At 40.5% G+C, this 24,282-nt stretch overlaps 1 protein-coding gene across 5 annotated transcripts in view; it reads left to right on the top strand.

Annotated features, from left to right (window-relative positions):
* Positions 1-24,282, top strand: part of LOC110079575 (uncharacterized) — a 70,135-nt gene that overhangs the window by 4,180 nt on the left and 41,673 nt on the right. For 4 of the 5 annotated variants that reach the window (XM_078382730.1, XM_078382723.1, XM_078382735.1 and 1 more), the window contains one exon: positions 9,919-10,033. The gene's annotated coding sequence lies outside the window, so the exon portion shown is untranslated. Of the gene's footprint in view, positions 1-9,918; positions 10,034-21,165; positions 21,632-23,586; positions 23,773-24,282 lie in introns of all 5 variants that reach the window. The other variant, XM_078382726.1, reaches the window with a different exon arrangement.

Genomic DNA, 24,282 nt, shown 5'->3' with positions numbered 1-24,282 from the left:
TTTGCACTCCTCCCCAATGCAATAGGCTCCAGAGCAGTGGTCAGATTGTTCTCCCAGAGGCCTAAACTAACCATATTTCAAATACTTTTTGAGTTAAGGACTGCATTAGATCAGACAGGGCCACAGATGCTTACCTCTGCTATGAGAGAGATATACTTCTAAATGCACAAAAATAAGGATGGTATTTCTTTTGAATCTTGAGAGAACTAAAGGAAATTGTGTCTGTGCCAGCGTCAAAGTGATGGTGCTAACATACAAAGCCCTAAACGGTTTGGGATCTCCGTGCCTGGCAGAACACAGCCTTCCAATGAGATCGGCCCGTCCTCTATGATCTTCTCAGGCTGAGAGGTTGAGAGTATCGACTCCTAGAGAGGCCTGGAAAGAGAAGACTAGAAACCAGCCCTTCTTGGCAGTCACTCCCCAACTCTTGAATAACCTCCTGCCCAAAATACGCCTAGACCCCTCACTGGGAACTTTTAAATGATCGCTAAAAACATGTTTCTTTAGACAGGGCTTTCAGGACTTCATAACATACAGTGGTGGTTTTAACGTTTACATAATCAGTCCTGCCATCTTGCCTCCATATCATCTTAATTAGTTTCAGTTAAATTTGATGGTTTATACGTGTTTAATTTTGATTTTATAATTATTATGTTTGTTGTTTTCAATTGTTGCTTGATGTTATATTTGTTTAACATGTAAACTGCCCAGTGTGTCATTAGTAGCCATATGGGTTGTATAAAAGTCAAATACATAACATAAATAAAATTAAAATTGCAAGATGGGTTTTTTGGGGAGGGGCAGAAAGCTACATGAGAACTCTGCTTCTGAAAAGTGTGCAACTTCAATAATGTAAATGTTATAATTTTCTAAAATTTGGAAAACTGTGCAGGTAGAAGCAGTAATACTATTCAGTATTAGTGATATCATCAGTTGGCTCTGTATAAAACACACAAATAAATGGGAGTCCCTGATCATCTTATCTCTCTCTCTCCTGAGAAACCTATATGTGGGACAGGAAGCAACAGTTAGAACTGGATATGGAGCAACTGATTGGCTCAGAATTGGGAAAGGAGTACGACAAGGCTGTATACTATCCCCCAGTTTATTTAACTTATATGCAGAATACATCATGCGAAAGGCAGGACTGGAGGAATCCCAAGCCAGAATTAAGATTGCCGGAAGAAACATCAACAACCTCAGATATGCAGATGATACCACTCTAATGGCAGAAAGTGAGGAGGAATTAAAGAACCTCATAATGAGGGTGAAAGAGGAGAGTGCAAAAATGGTCTGAAGCTCAACATCAAAAAAGCTAAGATCATGGCCACTTCCTGGCAAATAGAAGGGGAAGATACGGAGGCAGTGACAAATTTTACTTTCTTGGGCTCCATGATCACTGCAGATGGTGGCAGCAGGCACGAAATTAAAAGACACCTGCTTCTTGGGAGGAAAGCGATGACAAACCTAGATAGCATCTTAAAAAGCAGAGACATCACCTTGCCGACAAAAGTCCAAATAGTTAAAGCTATGGTTTTTCTCATAGTGATGTACGGAAGTGAGAGCTGAACCATAAAGAAAGCTGACCGCCGAAGAATTGATGCTTTTGAATTGTGGTGCTGGAGGAGACTCTTGAAAGTCCCCTGGACTGCAAGGAGAACAAACCTATCCATTTTGAAGGAAATCAACCCTGAGTGCTCCCTGGAAGGACAGATCCTGAAGCTGAGACTCCAATACTTTTGCCATGAGAAGACTCCCTGGAAAAGACCCTGATGTTGGGAAAGTGTGAAGGCAAGAGGAGAAGGGGACGACAGAGGATGAGATGGTTGGACAGTGTCATTGAAGCTGCCAACATGAAGTGGCAGAGTTATCTTCCACTGCCAACTCTGGGAGGCAGTGGAAGACAGGAGGGCCTGGTGTGCTCTGGTCCATGGGGTCACGAAGAGCCGGACACGACTAAACAACAACAACAACAAAAACACAAGTGGAGAAAGTCTGCTAGCAGGGAATTTCAAGAGATTATTTACATTATTTTAAATTGCCCAAATATTGCAGCACAACAGGTTAAGCAGCATAATCTATGACAAGAACTGTCTTTGAGGGTGAGGGAGGAAGTTGGATGCTTTCATAGCAGCTTTATAGAGTAAATCAGACATGGGCAGAGTAATTTGGCTGAAATTGCCAATGAACCAGCTCAAAGCATTTTTGCATAAGGACAATTATACTTTAGATGATCATAACCTTAAGAGCTTCACGAGTAACTGGGGATTTGAACCTATTTCTGCCACATACCAGCACCAGTTTAGGAACATGCATTGGATATTGGGCTGGTACAGAAAACATGATTGTTCCTCCATATCTATGATCTGTCAACATTGATTAGTCATGATTGCTAATCCTTCATACAGGGGCCTCATATTTGAGTACTAAATACTAAAACAAACAGCAGGAATAGTGGTTGAGCTCTTTCCAGAGGCATTTCGCTGCCTCTCACTGCCAACAGAAAGTTGGGCTTAATGAATGTTTGGCTGGCAAAACAGGTTTTGTATTCCTGTTTTCCAATTAAGAGTAATAAAGACCTCCCTTTACTTATTGGATTGGTGTGAGGATGGATGGCAAGGATTGCTAACTCTGGAATCTTGATAAAAATGTATCAATTCTTGACAAACTAATGTTGCTTTTGTAGCTCATGGACCAGAGTAAAATATTATTCCGTAGACAAAATCCTATGAACAGAGTGCTTTGATTCTAAATGTGCCTTTTTTTTCCGGGGCTAAAGTTACTGAATTTTACATTTGTAGTTTTTTATGTGCATGTTAAAAGCCTGGCATTTCCCCCTTGTGCTGTATATAAAGTTTTCTCTGTTCCTAAGAAGAAAAGTGAGGTATAAATGGAATAAATTTAATTTTTGTCACTATCAATGTATCCAAAAGTATGCATTTTTGAAAATACAATTTGAGACCATACTGTGCCACCCCAGAATTTTTTTTCCTCTCATTGCAATTCATTAGAGATGTAACCCCTAAAAAGTAACGAATTTAGGGGTATTCCCTTTTCCTTCATTGTAATTAATGCTCATGAAGTGTAACACCACTGCAAGGATTTTTGCTTCTGTCAATTCAAGAAGTGTCATATTTCCATCTGTCCTGTTCATTAAGACGCTGCAGTTGCTTCCAGGAGTTCCGCCAGCATTTGCATCTGCTTACTTTGGTCTGGAGACAAAATCGATATTAAAAATTTTCTTTAATCTATTATATTGTTCTACAGATGTTTCATGAAACTAGGACGTAGCGTCAAAATGTCCATAGAAAAGAGGAACTTATTTATCTGTCTCACAATCTCCTTTCTAATTTTTTGGAGAGTCACTTTTGTTGACAACAGAAATTATATTTCTATAACTTTTCTAGTCATTAACTAATTGCGACATTTATGTTAGCTACTAGTCACTATGTTAATGCCACAGAGAATGGAGCAGTTGTCTATTGTTGCATTTTGTTAAATGAAAAAGGAGGATCCTGAATTAGCATGGCAATGAACAAATAACATGATGGGGGAACAACATGGGGATCGCAGTTCTACTTGCTGGATTGCAATTGCCATTATCCTTTGGCATTGGATATGCTGGTTGGTGCTGCTGGGAGCTGGATTTTTAACATCTGAAAAGGTACATGTTGGTGACTTCCCTTTTATACAGTATTCAGCCAAATGTAGTGGTACCTTTCTATATACCTTAAACACACAAAGTCAATGAAAAGGTTTAAATATAACCTATCTGTGACAGTTCAGCAGGCCATTTTGGGATATGTGCACTACATGGAATACAGTATGGTCATGACACACTATAGATATGGACTGGACAAAGGGCCAAATGGAGTTGCTACAGTAATAGCTTTACAGATAATCCTGCAGCAAAATGAGTTTGCTCACATCCCCTGCACTGCTTATTATTTTTGGGGTCTCTTAACCGTGATGCTACCAATTCACTTTTATGGTACCTCTGGTGTGCACACTGTGTCTATTAATGACAAGAAAGCATAGCACACCAGAAATCCAGTATGAGAGGAAAGGCAATGCTGCCCTTGAATGCAAGTACTAAGCTCTCCCAGCATGTCAGTAGTAGTGTCCAAGGGCTAGATTTATTATAGGAATATTAGCTAGGTTAACGGGTAGTATATAAATATTTTAATGAAATTGTGCTCTTGTTCTAGAATAATCTGTTCTTGCATAAATTCTGCTCTGCAGATGTATCAAGAAGCAGATCATTTTCTGATCCAAACTGTTCCAGAAAGGTCTACAGAGGACATGTCCTTCCTCTTCTGATTCTGGCTAAATTGCATTCAGTGACAAAGGAACAACAGATGTTGTGACTTGTGACAAAATGTACTCTGTATGCTGGGACAAATTGTTCCATCACTACCTCGCCCGTCCTGTTAGCTAAACAGTTTCATCTAGCTGTAAATAACTCCTCTATAGAAGTAACAGTTGAGGGCCTGATCTCTCTTGGCATTACCTGGTGCAATTCCCAGGTAAAGTTTGGTTCTCTATCAATAAAGCATTAAACGAAACAAAAAAAGTGTAGCATCCCTTTGAGTCTAAGTCTTAGACATGGGCTCTTGGATCAAACGAAATTTATATGGTTGTGAATCCTTTGGATGCGGCCATGCATTGTGTGGATCGGAAACCCGTTAACTTCAGGAGCTGATGTTAATTACCAGTTCTACACCCCCAGCAGATTCCCATGGCAGAGTGGGGATTCACGCCCATTCCTCCTGAACCCTAGTCTATAATTCTATTGACTAATTGCTAAAAGACCACCCCAGCTTTTTATAGCGTTAATTTTCACTAGATGTCTTTGTAAATAAATGATCCTAAAGGTGGTTCCAAAGAATTCTGATTCTCTGGTTAGGCCAACTGTTTCGTTTTTGCTCCTATGCATAAGTGATACAGGCCAGCCTTATCACTCAGCAAGGGTGAGGGAGGAAGCCTCAGGTTAGTGATGCTGGGGAGCAAGGAGCTGCGGTGTGATTTTGCCTGACCACAATTTTAACCAGGCAGCTTTTCTCATGTGTGGTGGGAAATGACCTCCCTTGGCCCTCAGTCATCATTCGGGAACAGAGAGAGATGATTGCAAATGCAGGCCAACACTGAGTAGAGGAAATAATGTTAGTTAACTAGGAGTGGCCAAATGCATATGTCACCTGTCTTCCGATGACTGGATTTTTCTGCTCTGATAAGCAGCCCCTCCTTAGCCTTTTTCTGGAGTGAATCACAGAAGTGAGGTAGGCTTGAAGTTTATATGTAGCAAACAGTAGTTCAAATTCAAAAGGTGTGAAAGCCCAGGATCTTAGTAGGAAAGTCCCTGTTTGAGATATCTGTGCTGGATTTCAAACTGCTAGCCTAAACTGTGACAGACTAAACAGTACTGCTTGTTTCTGCAGACTCAGTGCCTACTTCCATTCATGATGGTTTGGGCTGTACATTAATCCTCAATTTCCTTTGCTTTTCCCTTCCTCGTATTGCTTTCCCACTAATAACATTTATTTTGGAGGAGGAATCTATCATTTGGAATATGTTTCTCCATAAAGTTCTTTATACTCAGATGCTATTATATAAATTGCAGTGATTGCAGTGCGTAGATTATATAAATGAAAAAATGATTAAATAATGTATCCTGAATATCTGTGTCAGTGACCTAGTATTCACCATGTCAGTACCAATTATCTGCATAGTCAACATACAAGATCCACCCAAGATGCTTAAAAACAGTTTTGACTAATAAACTGTAGCTACTTTCTCACTATGCTTGGAAAGGAAAGCTTCAACCAGATGTTCAGACCTCCAGGTTCTCTAAAGTTGGGATTCCCTTGAGCTGGAGTTTTGGAAAGCCTCTTCCTGTGGTGTATTTCAATTGTAATTAAAGAGAGAACTGTATGTGTTATTTTGACAAATATTCATTTGCTAAAACCACGTGTAGAAAGGGAACAGACAGCAACAGAAGGAGATTTTTGGAGGTGAAAGGCAACATTTCAATAAATGCTGTTGGTTTGTTTATTAGAATAATAATATCCCACCCTTTATTCCAAAATCACAGGGCAGGATATAAGCATTAAAACAATACTGACAGCTCTTCTGTCCACTGATTCTTTCTCTTATAAACGCACTGCAGTTGATGTTCTCCAGAACTCAACTAGGAAAAGGCAATGAAAATCTACTGGTAGGAATTTTTATTTGCAAGTAAGAGTTGAGCATCCCATTGGTATCATAGAATTGTAGAGCTGGAAGGGACACCAAAGGCCATCAAATTCAGTCCCTTGAAAAACAGGAAATCCACTACTAAAGCATCTAGGGATGGGATTTTTGAAATTAAAGTGCTTCTGCTCCTATAATGGGGGAGGGTTGAGGCCAAATTGGGATAATACAGGCCCTTGAACCAGGATGTCCTAGAGCAGCCTTTTTACTTCCCTGCTATTCCTGTACCATTTCTGTCAAGCAGGAAGAAAACCACCCCACAGTGGCGTGAATCATGATGATTCATTGCAGTCACAAAGGATCATGGGAGGGTGAGTTCTGATGGAGGCTGTTTCCATTAAGAAAGTGTAGAGGCAGCCTTTGTTGCAACTCACCTTCCTATAGGAGTAGAAGCCCTTTAATTCTGAAATTCACATCCCTAAAAGCATATCCAAATTTTGTTTGAAAACCTCCAATGTCATTTTGGAAGGTAGTCCATTTCACTATCGAACGGTCCTGACTGCTGGGAAGTTCTTCCTAAAATTTACTTGAAATCTCCTTTCTTCTAATGTGAATACATTACTTCGGGTTCTCCCTTCTGGAGCTGCAGAAACCAAGCTCATTTCCTCCTATATGACAGCCCTTCAAATATTTAAGGATTACTATTATTTTACCTCTCTGCCTTCTATTTTCCAGGCTCAACATATCCAGCAATGTTGATAAGTTCTTTCCAGAACTTTTACCGTCTTGGTTGCTGCCTTCTGGATATATTAAGCTTGTCGATATCCTTTTAGAACTTTGCTGCCCAGAAATAGACACAATAGTACCTAATACACAGCATGACCAGAGCAGAGTGGTGCTGTTACTTCCATTGGCCCAAATATTTTGCTTCCTGCTGATGCAGCCTAGAAATGTATTTCCTTTTTTCTCCCTGCTGCTACAGCACCACACTGTTCACTCATGTTTGGCCGTGGTCCACTAAGACCACTAGATCCTTTTCACATGTACTGTTGTCAAACCAACTGTCCCCCATCCTAAATTTGCATAATCAAAACACAACACCCACCTAAGATGCCTAAACCCTATTATGCTAGTCTCACATTTCTCTGTCCTCAATATAACAAACCCCAAGAGAACATGGCTACTTCTATCCAAATTTCTTCCTAATTACTCCTTGCTAGTCCTTCCTTGTTGGTAAGAACAAGATATAGAATAGCTGGCCCTTTTATTCCTTCTTCAGTATTGAAGTTGGTCATGTTTCTAGCAAAGCAAGTTAGGGATTTTTCACCGAGTTGGACTTGCAGCAAGAGATGGGCACAAATCAGCAAAACCGTGATTCATTTTGATTCATCAAGGTTGATGAATCACAAATAACAAATTTATGATTTTCTGACGAATTGACAAGTCAATGTGTTGATTCAGTTTTGCTTTTAAAACCCTGTAAAATGCCCTCAATCATCCAGAGACACTAAAATCCCAAAGAAACTTCCCCTGGCTCTCTTCTACAAGCCCTGCACATTTGGTGAAGTTTGGGTTTTGGACATCCAAGTTATACACCCACAAAGAGGGCTCTTCCCAGGAAAATTCCCCCAGGCACTAAGAGACACCAAAATGGCAAGGAAGTTCTAACTCTCCTCTACAATCCCTGCAAGGATGGTGAACATTAGGTTTCAGACATCTGGCGTGGGGAAACCCAGTCTTCACCAAACGTGAAATTATAGAGGAGAGTCAGGGTGATTTTCTATGATTTTAGTATCTCTAAGTGCCTGGAGGGCTCTTTGTGAGTGAATTAACTCAAACATCTGGAATCCAATCTTCACCAAACTTGGAGGGATTGTAGAAGGGAGTTGGGGGAAGAGTCTCTCCAATTGTGGTGTCTCTAGGTGCTTGGGGGCCATTTTATAGCCAATGGATCAACAAATCAAAAATCACTAAAAATTCATTGATTTGTATTTGTCAGGGGTATTGATTCATATGAATATGAATTGACAAATTAGTGATTTTTAAAACATTTTTAAATTCATGCCCATCTATACTTGCAACAAATATTAGGATAATTGAAATCTCCATAGCTACTATAGCTCTCCTATCCGAATGTTTTTTAAGCTCATCAGTACATCATCCAACTAATTAGGAGTTCAGTATAGTGGATCCCCACAGCAATATCACTGTTATTTCCCTCTTCTCTGATTTCTCGAAAGGGGTTCCATTCCAGGTAATGTGCCTTGGCCACTGAACCACTGAAGCTAAAGCAAGTGCTGAGGCCTATCCACATTGCTGGCTTTCTTTTTGTAGCCGATTGGGCCTGGGGTTCAATCCCAGGTAGCCGGCTCAAGGTTGTCTCAGCCTTCAATCCTTCCAATGTTGTTGAAACGAGTACAGTACCCAGCTTGCGGGGGCAGGGCAATCTGTAGCCTTCATAATTAACTTGTAAACCACCCAGAGAGTGCTTTAAGCTGTATGGGGCTGTATATAAGCTGCAGGTTTTGTTTGTTTGTTTGTTTAAATAAATAAATAAATAAATAAATAAATTAAAATAAAAACAAAGACACACGATCCTATTTATTTAGAGAAGAAACTAGATGCCTTGTGAGCACATACATATAATACAATTATTCCTTACAACCTAATAGTAGTGGCAAAGCAAATAGCACAGAGAGGACTTTTTGTTTTGTAAGCCAATCTAAAAATATAGAAAACTAGTTAGTGCACCTGGGTTAGAGAGTTATTAATTCTGCCCCCGTGTTCTGTCTCTCTGTCTCTTCTCCCCACCCCAATATCTTTTTGCTACACTTGTTTTGTTTACCCCTCCATGTAGAAAAGGCGGTCCCTATTTAAAAGTCTGGGGATTTCAATTTCATAATGATACTCATTCAGTTATTGCAATTAAATATCAGCCTATGTTATACAGTACGTAAGATTTTGTGTGTGTGTTGTGTATCATCACCCAAGTCATTTTTAAAAACATATTGTTTAGAATACATGTTGTTTGGTAAAATGAAAGATGGAGAGTAGACAGAAGTCAACAGAACTACTGCTAGAAGGAATTGGTTTCTTGGTTCCTTTTTATATGACATACATAACTGGGGGTCCAAGAAATGTAATGATCAGATGCTACAAATAGCCTAGCTGGAGCTCTGGAGAAACTGATGGCAGGATATAATCTATTATTATTTAACTTGGGACCTCAGTACTATCTGCGCACTATTCATGTATCTAGAATTTGGGAGATTATTCACTACTCACAAAAAAAAGTGTGCAAAATGCAAGATACTTAGGTGAAGGAAATAATGTGGTTTAACAAATGGGCATATTTCATGACATGACGGAGTACCTCTTCTACAACAAATATGCTGAATACTTTGCTCAGTTTAACCATTACAACAGCATGAGCTGATTTGGAATCTACTACTGTTTAAGTAAGCTTTATCTTGGGGCAGAGAATTGGATTCCGCAAGCTTTGCAGGCCAATCTTGTGCATAAGATTCCTAAGAAAATCCCACTATAATTGGTGGGATTTATTCCAGGTAAATGTGCATAAGATTGCTGCCTTTCGCGCCTGGATGATCATAGATGCCAATTGAGGAAACTGCACATCTCAACAGCAGGGTATCATGTTACTTTAGGCGTTATAAGTAATTTCCCGAGACACCTTCTGACTCCCTATTTTAATTCTCTGCTCCTTTTCAGATGAACACGGCAACATGGCTGCATTTAGCTTCACTGTTCCATTTTTGGCTGTGGGAAGAAAACCACTCTGCTCCTCCACATCATTTTTTAATTCATTGGGAAAGCATGGGGAACAGTGAGTAACTTCAAAATCGTGCTGCACCTTTGATCTTAATTTCCAAATCCTGTAATTTCTTTAAAGTACACACACTTTCCTCTCTCTCACCACCAAACACACAGTCTTATTTGAGTGTCAAACAGGATTTTAATGAGTCCCGCTAGAGAGAGGGGAAAGCAGCTGTTCAAGTTAGTTTCTATAAATAATTCTATATGATCGCTGCTAAACTTTTAAGAGCTACCGCTAGAGCCTGCCTGTTTCCTCTCATATCCCTTGGAAAGCTGGTCTGTGAAGTGAATGACTTTTTGCCACAGATCTTACACATGTATTTGTCATGAGCCAAAGGCTGGATGTTGCACTGCGTAACATCCTTGATACTCTTTATTTAATTATTTTAGACATTACACAAATTGTTCCCAAGTGTGAATGCTGCATTGACACATGGTGCTTAATCGTCATAATCATCATCGTTGTTGTTATCGTCATGCCTTTGAAAAAGGCTTCCAGTAGAAAATAGAAAAAGAAGAAGAATTCATATTCTTACATGTTATTTATGGTTTAATAAAATCCAGGTGAAATGCCTGTAATGTATTGTAAGGGAGGCTGCCTCTGAACCTCATTCAGAAATGTTAATTGGCGCACAAATGTAGTTGCTAGTTTATTAAAGTACAATGAATGTGCATAAATATATTATTTCAGTATTTAAAGCTCTTCCATTAATTCCCACTTGATTTATCAATTTGAAACACTGTTTTTGATGACTGAAGAGACACGAGCTTTTTTCTTCAGTGGAATCCATACAAAAATATACCTTTGTCCGGCATCTTACATACATAGGCACCCTTCAGTCTCGCGAGACTATAGTAACATGTATGTTTGGGCTTTTCAGTGTCGAAGTATGGTAAAGAAGGAGAAATATTCTAATTTTAAATATGGGGATACACATTTATTAAATAAATCATGCATATAGAGTGTTCATAAGTGACCTCGGTGATGCTTTTGAAGAGGAATAAACTAAGCTTCTAGTGTAAACTGTCCTCACTATGATGCTTCCCAGCTGTGTTGGCTATGCTGTCTGAAGACTGTAGGAGTTATACTCCAAAGCATCTGGAGGGCACCAGACTGCCAAAAATCCTTTGTCCTGAGATCTGGTTCTTACCATCCATGTGTGCCAAGAACTTTCTCTCTCACCTATCTGTCGCTCTCGATCATCCATTCTTCCTAGCCCTTGCCTCCCCTTCTGTTCCTTTTTCATACTGCCGTAATTGTTGGCTAAAATGACTTCTCCATTTCCTGGTCCTTTGGCAAGTTTCCTTTTCCCCCAGTCTGTGGGCCTCTTGTCCCTAAATTCACATTGCAGTCCCAGTTAGAGGAGACCCATTGGCTCAGTGAACTATTGATGAGTAAGCCTTCATAGAATCATGAAGTTGGAAGGAGCCTATAAGGCCATTGAGTCTAACCCCCTGCTCAATGCAGGAATGCAAATCAAAATATATCTTTACTCAATAGATATCTTCTTTTTTCCTTCCTGGATTGTGTATGCCTGGGGTATTTAAAGTACCATTTTGGTTATGTTTTATCATCTTTATGCCAATAAAGGTTGTCTTGTCATCTGAACAGTGATGTCTAAGTGTTCTCAGAAAGTAACAATACTAAAACAGAATTTTACAAATTATAATAGTGCAAATTTGGCATTCCAGATAAGAATAATTTTGGTAACATGAGAAGAATAATTTTGGCAACATGACCTGAAACAGAATTCTCATCCACCCATGTTACTGTATTGCTGATACTACTTCATAAGGTCCTTGTAACTTCAACAGCATTGTAGTACTGTTATAAAGTTCTTCTAATTAAACTGCAGCTCAAATGATGACTAGCTTCACATAATCATTTTCTTCTGTATGGCTCAGTATGAAGCACTACTGCACAATAATAAATATCACATAAGGAGAAAACTACTTCAGAGGGATATTGGGAAAAAAGCTTACATTATTATGGCTTCACTATAACAACATTGCACATTATTCCACAAATGATCATTAAATATGAAACTAAATGCATCCTCATATAACACACCGTTAGCTGGGGTTTGGGCTTTTTTTAACTGATCACATCACATCTATTGCACATCATGCCTGTGCTCATTGTTCATAAGAGCTAGTAATATGCAGTGAGTTTAGCTGGGGACAAGGATTCAGAAAATTCAGGTTCTGGTCATGTACCAAGCCATGAAACTCCATCAGTGACACTGGAATAATTACTGTCTACCTGACCATTCTTAAAAGTGGGTGGGTGGGGGGGGAATGGAACCATGTGCAAAGAACTCACTTGACAAATAGCAAGATCCAAATGGGAATAATAAATCAGTAGTTGCCGTTGCAGGTGATCAGCCTTTCCATAACTATCACCTAGACGGTTCCTCAGCAGACAGACACACCAGCTTGGTCTAATTTCCCAGATCCTGCATAACATTTGAGAAGAGCGTATGTTCAGTCCCCAACTGTGATGAGGCTTCAAAGTAGGACCTCGTGAAGGTAACAGAAATAATGCTTGATAAAAGGAAGAGTATTAACCTGTGTGGGTGGGCTGGATGTTTTCAGTGATATGTATTCCATCAACAAAGGTGGCAGCAGAATGTCTGAAGGGAAGAGCAAATGGTATCCCCCACATCACGCTCTGTACAGAATCTAAGTGGGCTGTTGCTTCAGCACTGTTGCAGAGGACAGTATTGTCCCTTGTGCCTGAGGGCAGCAGCTTACAAGACAAATAGCAGGCTATGTGACACACATGGCTCTGTCTTCTCAATCAGTTTATTACATTGCTCTCCAATCTTAGGTTGTCAGATGTTCTTAAACTACTACTTCCAGAAACCCCAGCCAACACAGGTGGTGGTGAAGACTTCTGGGAATTTTAGTCCAGGAACACATGGGTACCTAAAGTTGGGAACTACTAATCTGTTCCAAAAGCAGGCAACAGTGCAATAAAAACACTCACAGGAACTCAATTACCTGCTTCATGCGCTGAAAAACATTGGAATGTTATCTGCTTAAGGAGTAATGTGAAATTCTGGTGTTTCTACCCCATTCAATGCAGTCCTATACCTCAATATTCAGAATATAGATTCCTTTCCTATAATGGTATTGTTGTTTCTGTCTAATGGTGGCCATGATAGTGTTTTTGAGATACGTGGATGTTCAGAGAATAACTGACTACTGCCACCTCTCAGTGATTTTCCTTGGCCAGGTGAAAATTTGGAGCCAGGTCACCTGAATCCTAGCCCGACAATCTATCCACTATATCATACTAAATCTCTCATAGACACAACAGTGGGGCACAAAACATCTACATTTAGAGAGTGTGCTAAAGGAAAGGTGTGGATCCTTGTTGGAAAACTTTATGGTTTTAAATCACTCTCCGGTATGTGTGATACAGATTGCAAAGGCCAAAGGATGCTACTGGGGCTTTATTTGAACCAGGAGGAAGGAAGTGAAATGGCCTGAATGAGGGGATGTGATAGTCTATGTCTTTGCATTGCAGGATCTATATCCATATAGCTATCATTATTGCACGGGCACACACTTGTCTTGAATTACTATTTGCTGTTCCATGTGGAGTAGCAAACAAAGCCAGCTATTTACCTTGCCTCCTTCCTAATACAGAAAATTATGAATCACCGCCTTGTGTTTGGCACATTGATGGTATCTTAGATTTTAAAAAATCAGGACAATAGCAACAGATACCAAGCAGCACTTACAACATTTCTGCTGGTAGCAATAGTCAACCAAGAGAAGGAGGGTTTTCATGCAGATGGAAAGAAGTAAGTTAGAATCTATTATCTGAATCTGCAGGATCCAGAAACTGAAATCTGAAGTCAAAGCCATCATGTTGCATACATACCTGAAGTTGATCAATGGCCAGTTTATGCATACCCTGTTTCCCCTAAAATAAGACCTAACCTGAAAATACGTAAGCCCTAGTATGATTTTTCAGGATGCTCGTAATATAAGCCCTACCCCAAAAAAATAAGCCCCAGTGAAGTTAAACCCTGCCCTCCACCATTGTGCAGCAACCAGAAGATGGCATAACTATATTTGAATAAACATAGATGGTTGTAAATGAAAAAAATAGAATATGCCCTGAAAATAAGCCCTAATGCATTTTTGGAGCAAAAATTAATATAAGACCCTGTATTATTTTCGGGAAAACAGGGTACATATTTGATGACCTGTGCAGATGAGCTACTATCATTTAATGAAAGCAAGCATAAGTTTCATCACAGCACATGATGATACTCAGATGCTCACACTTCGAGAGGATTTCTTACAGCACTCAAATTGCTTTGTGCCCAGAGCAATAAAAACCAACTTGTCCAAATTTGGGCTAGATGACCAAGGTGTAGAAAGTCAGTTCCCTCCCCCCAGCAAATAATTTTCTCTATAATTGCAAAGCTAAAAATTATATTTTCCTATTTCTCAAAAGTAGCATAAAGAACAATGTTATTGTACAGTAATTTACAGTCATACAGGTTGAAATCCTGTTGTGTAACACCAGTGGAAGAGTAATAATATTAACAATAGGGGGCAATTTTCAGTAAATAATAATTTAAAAAATCTACTTCCATGTGATGGCTTTCCAAATTCCTATGTGTCCATTTCATTGTGTGGGAATGAACCACAGGATGGAAGGAGGAAGTATTTTATTACAAAAATCTCCTCTTGCCTGTAATGTATCCAGTGACAGGAGTTTTCAGTAATTAAAGAGTTCCTCCTCCTGTCCCATGGCTGGCAAGACTTCCATGCAGTAAAAAAAGGATATTTTAAAAGCTGCAGGACAGAAGGAATAAGTTTGTAATTGCTGAAAACCACCTGCAGGTGACTTCATCACCCTTCCATAGACATAATTACTCCAAGATTTCAGCCAGTGTTATATAGTTGTACCTTTTGTTTATTATTGGGAAAAATTAATTTCAAGTAAATAATTGTTTGCAACAAATTGTTACATGTTCTGTTGCAGCTTGGCCAAGAAACATGTCTAAGGGTAGTTTGGACACCCATTGAGATCTATAGGGGAATAGTACAGCTCCCAAGGTTCAGCCAAGTAATGTAAAGCTGTATGAAAACATGTGCCTGGGTTTATGCTCTTGTAAAATAACCACACAGAGACACCCAGTGGTGAAGCAGAGGACTGTTTAGTGGTGAACATTTGAAATTGGTTGGGCTTCTAGTGCTACCAGTACAAGTCAAAAATGTGGTGCCATTATTCTAGCTTTCCATGGAATGTATTGTGAAAAGGAGGTTGAATTGTGCTGGAAAAAGTATAACACCTGGACACCCTTGATCTTGTCTGATTTTGAAAATAAAGCAAAGGCAAGCTTGGGAGACAGCCAGGAAATAATAGGGAGCTCCAGATTGGGGCTAGGAAAGAAAAACCTGTCTGAAGCCGTGGAGAATTGCCCGTTGATTATGTTTGAGAGTCTTAGCCTATTAGGCCTGAGTTAATAAAAGAGAGCTTCCTATATTCTGATTAATCTCTCTCCACCCTAAACAGTTTACTTTTACTTTACTTTATTTGGATTTATACCCCGCCCCTCTAGACACAGTCTACTTGGGCCGGCTTACAAAAAAAGTAATAAAATACAATAGAAAATATAATTACTAAAAGCTTAATAATACAAGGAACTAACTAGTGGATATGTCAAGATGGGAAACTAAAGAAACAAAACAATTAATTGACTTGAGGGAAGGCCTGCCTAAAGAGCCAATTTTTAAAATGACTTTTAAAAACAACCAGCGAGGGAGCCAGATGGATTTCCGTAGGGAGAGTGTTCCATAGCCGAGGGGCCACTGCCGAGAAGGCCCGGTTTCTTGTTCTTTCTTTCCCGGCCTCTCTCGGCGTAAGGCCCCTCAGCTGTCCCTGCTGGCTTTGTCAGGTGATTCAAGTAGACTTGGGTGGGAGAAGACGATCTGAATAAGCCAGAGTAGTTGCATGTTAAAAGTATTCAGTAGCACACTGTGTTCTATAAAAAGGAAAGGACTATATTTTAATATGGTAATTTACTGATTACATGACACATATACAGCAAAGCCATATGTATCTAACATTTTGGGGATGATGGTTATAATTTACAAAGGGAAATCAACCACACTCCCAGCCCACTGAGAGGATTCACTTAATCTCCAGACATCAGCAGTATTCTCTTTAGAGATACCTGATCTTCTTTTGGTCATCCTCATCGGCAACTTCTCAAGAATCATAGTTCAAACACCTTGTGGTCACCATAGTTCAGAAGAGGGAAGATATGAATCCTGGAAGTGAGTAAAACTCAGTACACGCTTTGCAAGCGACTTCCGACACAATCTCCAGCACAGGTCAGTTGATCTGTTTTTAGTTTTTATGAGAAATGTTTGTATAGTGCCTATATTGTAAATAGCTGTGTGCACAATGAAATTTTTTGTATTTCTTTTGGGTTCTTTTTGGCAGTGTGTGCACCTCTTCTGTTTTTTTTAATGTGCGAGTCCTTTTGTTTTACACCTCTTGTGGGTTTTCTGTCCCCATTTGTGTTTTTTGGCACTTCAAAAGTCCTAAAACAACAACAACAAAAACCTGAAAAACTGAAACAAGAGGCAAGGCAAGAGAGAATTCAGTTACTCTGAAAATAGCCTGCAGTACATGAGAAAAAAAATCAGCCCTATGCAGGTCGTAGTTTATATCACCACATTCAAAACAACAGTATGAATTCACCTATCCAGCACAACAGACACCCTGGGCCTGGGCAGCACAATAGAAAAATGGCAAGGAAGCAGTCGGTCCGCCAGGTCCTGGCTGTCTGCTGTACAGATAGCCACTCACCAAAGCAACCAACAACATAACATCAAGAGCAACAAGAGAGTAATGCCCCAAGCTGCACCCAGCCAACAAGAACGACTGCCCACACAGCCCTGTGACATACTAGTAAAGTAGTAAGGGTCATACCCCAGCCTATATCCCTAAAGAAACTAACAAAACAGTCCCAACTCCACAGCCACCAAAATATACAACTTTAATGCAATCAATGCACAATAAATCAGGGGTCTCCAAACTTTTCACATGGACAGCCAAATTTTCAAGGGTCGAAGGAATGCACTTACACACACACGCTCCTGCCCACTTACATGTATGGATGCGCTGGATAAAAAGTGCAAGCAGGCTGGATGTGGCCCACGGGCTGTACTTTGGAGACCCCTACAATAAATGAACCAAGTAAGAACTTTTTAAAATTAGTCAAACAGGGAAAGCAACCATCCACAGGAGGAAAATGGCATAGCCCTTCTCCTTAACTAAAATAAAAAAGAATTCCCAAAGCAATAAGAGGCAGTAAAAAAATCTGAAGGAGGCCTATTGGCACAGTCTGGTTGCTTGACGGCAGGAAAAATAATCCAAAGATATGGGGAGGGGAAATTCCCATCAATAAAAAGGCAGAAAGGAAAGGATCCAAGATAGAATCAAGGCAGGCAGCAATCTAAGATGGAAGGCACTACTAATACTGCAAGGAATGACTGAAACAAAGAACACACTGGATTTCAGACTGATTTACAGATTCAAAATTCCAACTCCACCACCTTTCCAATGCGGTTGAATGAAAACTTTCCTAGGTGACAAATAAAGGATTAAAGGGCACCAAAATGTTACAAGAGAGGGAGAACATGAACGGGACACACAGTACCTGTCTTTCTTAAACAAGAATCATTCATGTTTAAGAATTACAAGAAGGTTTTTTGTGTGTGTGTGTGTTTGTCTTCCATTTAAACACAAAAGACCCATCCTTCATTTTAAAGGGTGAGGAACAGATCTATCAGATGTTTTGATAACATCTTCCCCCAAAAGTAGTTTAGAGCATCATCTCCTACTGTCTTGGAGATAACATTTCCTCAAAACTACTGTATTATATAAAGAGAAATGGAGTGTTCTGACTCCCCCATGTGGACTCCTTGGCTATGGCATCATTGTGGCCTATACAGTACTGTACGTGTTATATTCTTTTTCTTTTGTGGAATTTGACTGGGTTGATTTGCCAATTTGTTTTCGAAAATGGAAAATCAAGAGAAAACAACTAAATATATATGTCTTTTTAGTGTCAAGTTATATTCACATGTAGTCTCAAATTTCTTCCTACTCTTAGGCTCTTACATGGATAGATTTAGGGATGCAGGAGAACGGGCTGAGGCTGAACCCGGACAAGACGGAGGTACTGAGGGTGGGCGCCCCCACACCTGGGGACATGGGAAACTCCCTCATTTTCGGGGGGGTGACCCTGCCCGCCAGGGATGGGGTCCGTAGCTTGGGTGTCCATCTTGACCCGGCGCTCACCATGGAGACCCAGGTGGCGTCCGTGGTCCGTTCCGCTTTTTTCCATCTCAGGCGGATAGCCCAGCTGCGGCCCTACCTTGATGTGGGGTCTCTCACCACTCTGGTGCATGCGCTTGTAGTCTCGAGATTAGACCACTGTAATGCGCTCTACGTGGGGCTACCTTTGAGGTTGCTGCGGAAACTACAGGTGGTGCAGAATGCGGCGGCCAGACTACTCAGTGGGCTGAGAAGATACCAACATATCTCCCCCACTCTGGCCGCATTGCATTGGCTGCCCATCCGGTTCCGCATTGATTTCAAAGTGTTAACGCTTACTTACAAAGCCCTAAACGGTTTAGGACCTCGATACTTGGCGGAACGCCTTCTCCCACCAAGATCTACCCGTGTCACTCGCGCGAGCCAGGAGATAAGGCTGAGGAGCCTAACGCCGAGAGAGGCCCGAAAGGAAAAGACCAGAAACCGGGCCTTCTCGGCGGTGGCTCCTCGCCTTTGGAACAACTTGCCCCCTGAGATTCGCACGGCTCCCTCGCTGGGCATTTTTAAGAAACAACTAAAAACATTGATGTATAGGCGGGCCTTCCCAACAGAAAACCCTTGACGATCTTTTTCTTATTCTGTTCTTTATTTTTTTATTTACGTTTCTGCTGTAAAGTCTTAAAATTACATTGTTGTTTTTACTGTAAGCCGCCTAGAGTGGTCTAATATGATCAGATAGGCGGGATAGAAATAAAATAAATAAATAAAATAAATAAATAAATTTATTTGGCATTTGGGGGTAGAGAGGTTTTTTTTTCCAGACAATACCATGCAAAATTATTAAAGTAGTCACATTTACACGTAAGCATATCTACTTATTATTCTAAATAGTTTTTATCCTAGAGCTATAATTGCAATTAATAATGAGCTTAAAGACCACCAGTAGTGAATAATTAGTTGGACTGTGTTACTTGGCCTGAGGTGTACATGTTTGTATTTTTAGTGGGGGACTTCTAGTGGGTGGGGAGTGTTTGGGGAATGTTATGTGTGTGCATGTGTCTGGTCTCTGGGTGTCTGTGAATTTCGTTGTATGGTATACTGTGTATATACTTACAATGACAATAAATTATATTATTATTATTTGTAAATGTAATTGATATTTGATAATTTTGCATAGTAGGGTTGGGGGAGGGAAAACTCCCCTTAATGCCAATAAAACCTCGACATAATTATCCATGCAAGACAGCAGAACCTAATGCTGGCTATATTGCTCTCTAAATTAGGTAGTGGAACCAGAGACTTGGGAGTCTGATCCCGCACTATGTGGGATCAAATCTTCTCTGTGAAGAAGAGCCAGCTTGTGGAGCCCTGGGCAAACTGCACAGTCCCAGAACGCTGCTAAAAGAAAGGAATAGTATAATCTTCTAAGAACTGTATAGTTTAAAAAAATTCTGGAAAGGTTTGCTATAAGTTGGAATGTACTTGATAACACAATGTTGTTTTTGTTACACGTTTGCAAACAAAATGTATGGAAACTAGGCTAATAAAGCATATCTGCCATAATCTTTGTGAGTCATTGCAAACCTTGCGCTACTGCATTCAAACTAAAAATGGAAAGCTAACAATCAAAAATTTAAATCTACTTTAAAATTAAACCCTAAGACAAATTTAAAGTCAGATTGAACTCCAAATGCTGTAACATGTCTCTCGTCACACATGCACACACACATATATATGCGGGGTGGGGATGAGTATATATGTACGCACATAAAATAAATATAGGAAACTATAACTGGGACTGAAGTGGTCGATTTCAGTGAGACTCTATACAGCAGTGCTACCTGCCTAGGAATGGCCAGAAACCCACTTCCAAGTTTGTGCTTCTTTTTCTTTAAAAAAAAAGTTGCTTTTTTTCTTTCCCTGGCCCCATTGGGTTCCCCCACCCACCTTAACAAATACGATTCCCCTCCTGCAAAAAAAAGGAAAGGCTGGAAACCCATGTGCGCAGTAGGACTCCCAATAATCACCGGGGGAGGGCAGGACAGCTTCATTTTACAGTAGGAAACAAAGCCCAAACTCAGCTTTTCCTGGGAGGACCCCCTGGCAACCTCCTATGATCACAGCCATCAAATTTCAGGAGTTACTGCAGCGTCTCTTAATGGCGCCTGTCAAATTTCAGCAGCAGCATGGCCTGTAGAGGGGGAGATCAGTTCCATTATATAATGGCCCAACCAAAGCTTGTAGAAGTTAATTTTGAACTACGTTTCTCAGAATCCCACAGCCTACACAGGCTTTGGAAGTTATACTTTTAAACAAATACTATTCTACTGCTATCCTGTCTTTCTCCAAATTACTGAAACCACACGGCTCACAAATTATTAAGAGACAAACCAATTAAAAACACAATAATTTACTTAAAAAATTAAACATACAGTGTATTAGTATGCAAACTATTTTTGAAAACTCTTTAAAACACCTTAAAAGCAGATGTAAACACTGAGCAGAATTTTGAGTACTGGTTCTAACTTAGAAAGCCCTTAGAAAGAGTTGGACACAACTAAATGACTGAACAACAACGACAACCATATTTTACTGTAGCATTTGTTTGATCCTTTTTTAATTGTGTGTATACTTATTGTTTTTAGCTTTAATTTTTTTTTTCTTTGAATGATATAAGCTGCCTTGGGCCCTTCTTAAGGAGAAAGGTTAGGGTAGAAATGTTTTAAATAAATAAAATATGCAGCATCCCAAATAACTTTCCTAAGCTTTGTCTCCTTCCCGGGACTGTTATGATTTTTGAAATCCATTCCAATTACTTCTAACAGGCAGGACTGCTATCCCAAAGAAAGGAAAGATGTAGATAATATTAAAACAACTACTGCATTAACACAGACTACAACAGAGCATCTCCAAGTGTCCTAGAAATCCTCTGGCCCCAGGAAGGAGGGATGAAATGAGAAGTGTAACACCTGAGAGCCCTCTGTTGCCACTTTTTGGGATGAATTCATGATTGCAGAAAGACCAGAAGATGCCACAGCACTACAGAGCTATTAGCTCTCAAGATGCCATGTCTGCCAAACAGAATGATCATCACTGTAGAGCTTCAGAGCTGGAAGGGACCCTGTTGATCATCAAATCCAGCCCCTCTCAAGGAGGCAAAGTGGGGAATCGAACTTCCAGTCTTTGGCTCCACAGCCTCATACCTAAATGACTGAGATATCCAGCAGCTCATGGAAGCTGAATTTCTTCCAATATTAAAACTACTCCCAATGTCGATTCTTCTCTTTTGATGTATGTATCTGTATGCTAGTTTATATTTTAATAGGGTTGTGGTTGTAGGCAATGGTACTATAGTTTTTTTATTACAATCAGGATGTCTTAAATATTTCTTTAATATAGTGTGTCTTCCTAGTGAGGGAACTTGGAAATCCAGCAAAATACCAGAGCTTGGAAAAAGATCATTTAAGGCTTCCAGAGTCCCCCAGCCTATAGTGGGTTTCTGGGAACCTCAGAGTTTTTTAAAAGGAGCTTCTCCAAGCTCAGCAAAATATACATTTGTACCCTGGGCGGCTTTCCTGAGAAGCCTGGCGTAATACACGGTTTTAACCCCAGATGGTCACCATGTTTGGTGGTACTGAAAGCTACTCAGGAATCCAACAGAAGTAACAGGAATGCCCTTGTCCAGTTCTTGGTGCTGGTTGTCAGCCAAGGCAACCCAGAAATGTTTCTGTCCCATGTCTAGCTTCAAAAGAAGTTTGAAGTAGATCTAGATACATAATCTATTTCATCCACGAATCCTTACCACCATGGAGTTTGCATTTCAATGAAGTGTAGATCACATTCAGACAGACATGCTATGACTGTTCTCTATCATCTGTCCTGCTCGTTTCACCACTGCTAGCTCCCTAGTACACCAGTGGGTAAGGTTGGTTCCACTGTGTGGGAGGGAACATTAAGGAGTGGTCATGTCTATGGTCCTAGTCATTTCCCCATTCCAGACGTCAACCAGGACTTTAACAGGACCAACCAAGATCACAAGAAATTGGGAAGTCTGTTTGAGTGGACTACTTTATAAGGCCCCACATCCACACAGAGGCTCAGAGTCCCAGTGGGTATATACCTACCAGGTAATGATCCGTCCATAGCAACAAAAACTGCAGACATGACTTGTACACTCAGATCACCATCATTTTGCCTAAGACAGAAAACCATGCCTAAAGTGTACCCTGCAGCATGCGTTGGACCAAATATTACTTCGGGCAGACCTTTGAGCATCATGAAGGAAATTAGGTCCTCAGACACTCCTTCACGGAGGTCTCAGTGTGGCTGTTGAAATCTTCCAGCACCACAAGCCAAGAATGTTACTCTACCATCCCTGAAACCTGCTTAGCCAGCTGAGGAAAGAAGGGAGAGCAGCAGAGTGATTGGTACACCCACAGAATCTCTACTTTTAAGCACCCACCTTCTAGTATATGATTCCAGACCTGCAACATTGTGAGATGCAGGACTTGGTGAGGAGAATGGAATCATCATAATCCACTGCAGCTCCAATTCCAGGTATTGCCTGCTGCTGTAGAGAACCCTGGAGGGTGAAGCTGAGAGAGATTAACACCCTCCCCCTGTTTCATACAGCCTGTTGATCCAACTTCAGATTTGGAATAGTTGTAGTTTCATTGCTCTGGCAGCATCAATTTCAGCCCAGGTGGCTCCTGCCAAGTTTTGAAAATACGGGACAATTTGGGGGCATCTAGCAGGTGAGTGTACTTGTTTCTCCCATAGTACCAATGCTGTTGCACCCCCTCTATATCTCTCCCTGCCCTTTATAGTTGTAATGGCCACACCCTGTTTAGCACCTAGGTCTAGAAAATACTTCTCTGGAAGAAGTGCTGCCAGTCAGTGTTGACAGTCTTGGGCTAGAAGAGTGGTTTCCAACCTTGGATCACCAGATGTTCTTGGACTAAAACTCCCAGAAGCCTTCACCACTAACTGTGTTATCCAGTATTTCTGGGAATTGTAGTCCAAGAACATCTGGGAACCCAAAGTTGGTAATTACAGGACTAAAAGGACCAACTGTTGACTTACTATAAAGGTTCTTCTTTGTGGCCTCTGAATGCACACAAATGGGTTTAGACTGCGCCTGTGCAGGATGCCTTGGAATATTCTAGAGCTTAAAAACATGTGATTAGTAGGACATTCCCCCATGGTGCGCATGTTCCGCCCACCTGTAATACCTCAGTTCCTTTTAGCTGCCACTGACTTCGGACTCCTTTAGCGACTACAGTGCTGCCTTGACCTAACGAACGCCCCTACGTATGAACAATTCGACTTACGAACAGCTCCAACTTGCAAACGTAGCTTTGACTTACAAACAAAAAAAGCAGAAAAAGCGGAAAATGGACTTTGGACTGCCTGGTACTGCCTGCTACGGCCTGGTACTATAATTTTAAAATGTAAAAATAGGTTTAAAAGGTGCTTGTTTGGTTTAAAGCTGCTTGGTTTTAAAGTTGTTTGTTTAAAAAAATGTTCATGCCTTCCCTCCCTCCTTTCTTGCCCTTTTTTAACCTTAGGTCATCTTAGGTTAAAAAATTTTTCCCCTAGTGGTAGAGGATGGATTAATCACTTTTGCATTCATTCCTATGGGAACAAATGCTTCGACTTACAATCAATGCCTCTACATAAGAACAAAAAACAGCTGGAATTGATTAACTGGTTTTCATCATGTTATTGTGTCATCGCCCAGCTCTACATCTCTTTTTCACCAACTACAGGAGATGCCATTCTGTCCAGTACTGCCTGGAGACTGTACTGCAATGGATGCAGGAAAATGGGCTGAGGCTGAACCCGGACAAGACTACTGTAGGTGGTTTGGGAAACTCCCTCTTGTTTGGGGGGGGTGACTCTTACTGCTAAGAGTGGGGTTCACAGCTTGGGGATCCACCTGG

This window comes from Pogona vitticeps, chromosome 1 (genome assembly GCF_051106095.1).
Source record: "Pogona vitticeps strain Pit_001003342236 chromosome 1, PviZW2.1, whole genome shotgun sequence".
Taxonomy (NCBI): Eukaryota; Metazoa; Chordata; class Lepidosauria; order Squamata; family Agamidae; genus Pogona; species Pogona vitticeps.
The sequence above is the reverse complement of the archived record's forward strand: the minus strand, read 5'-3'. Positions and strand labels throughout refer to the sequence as shown.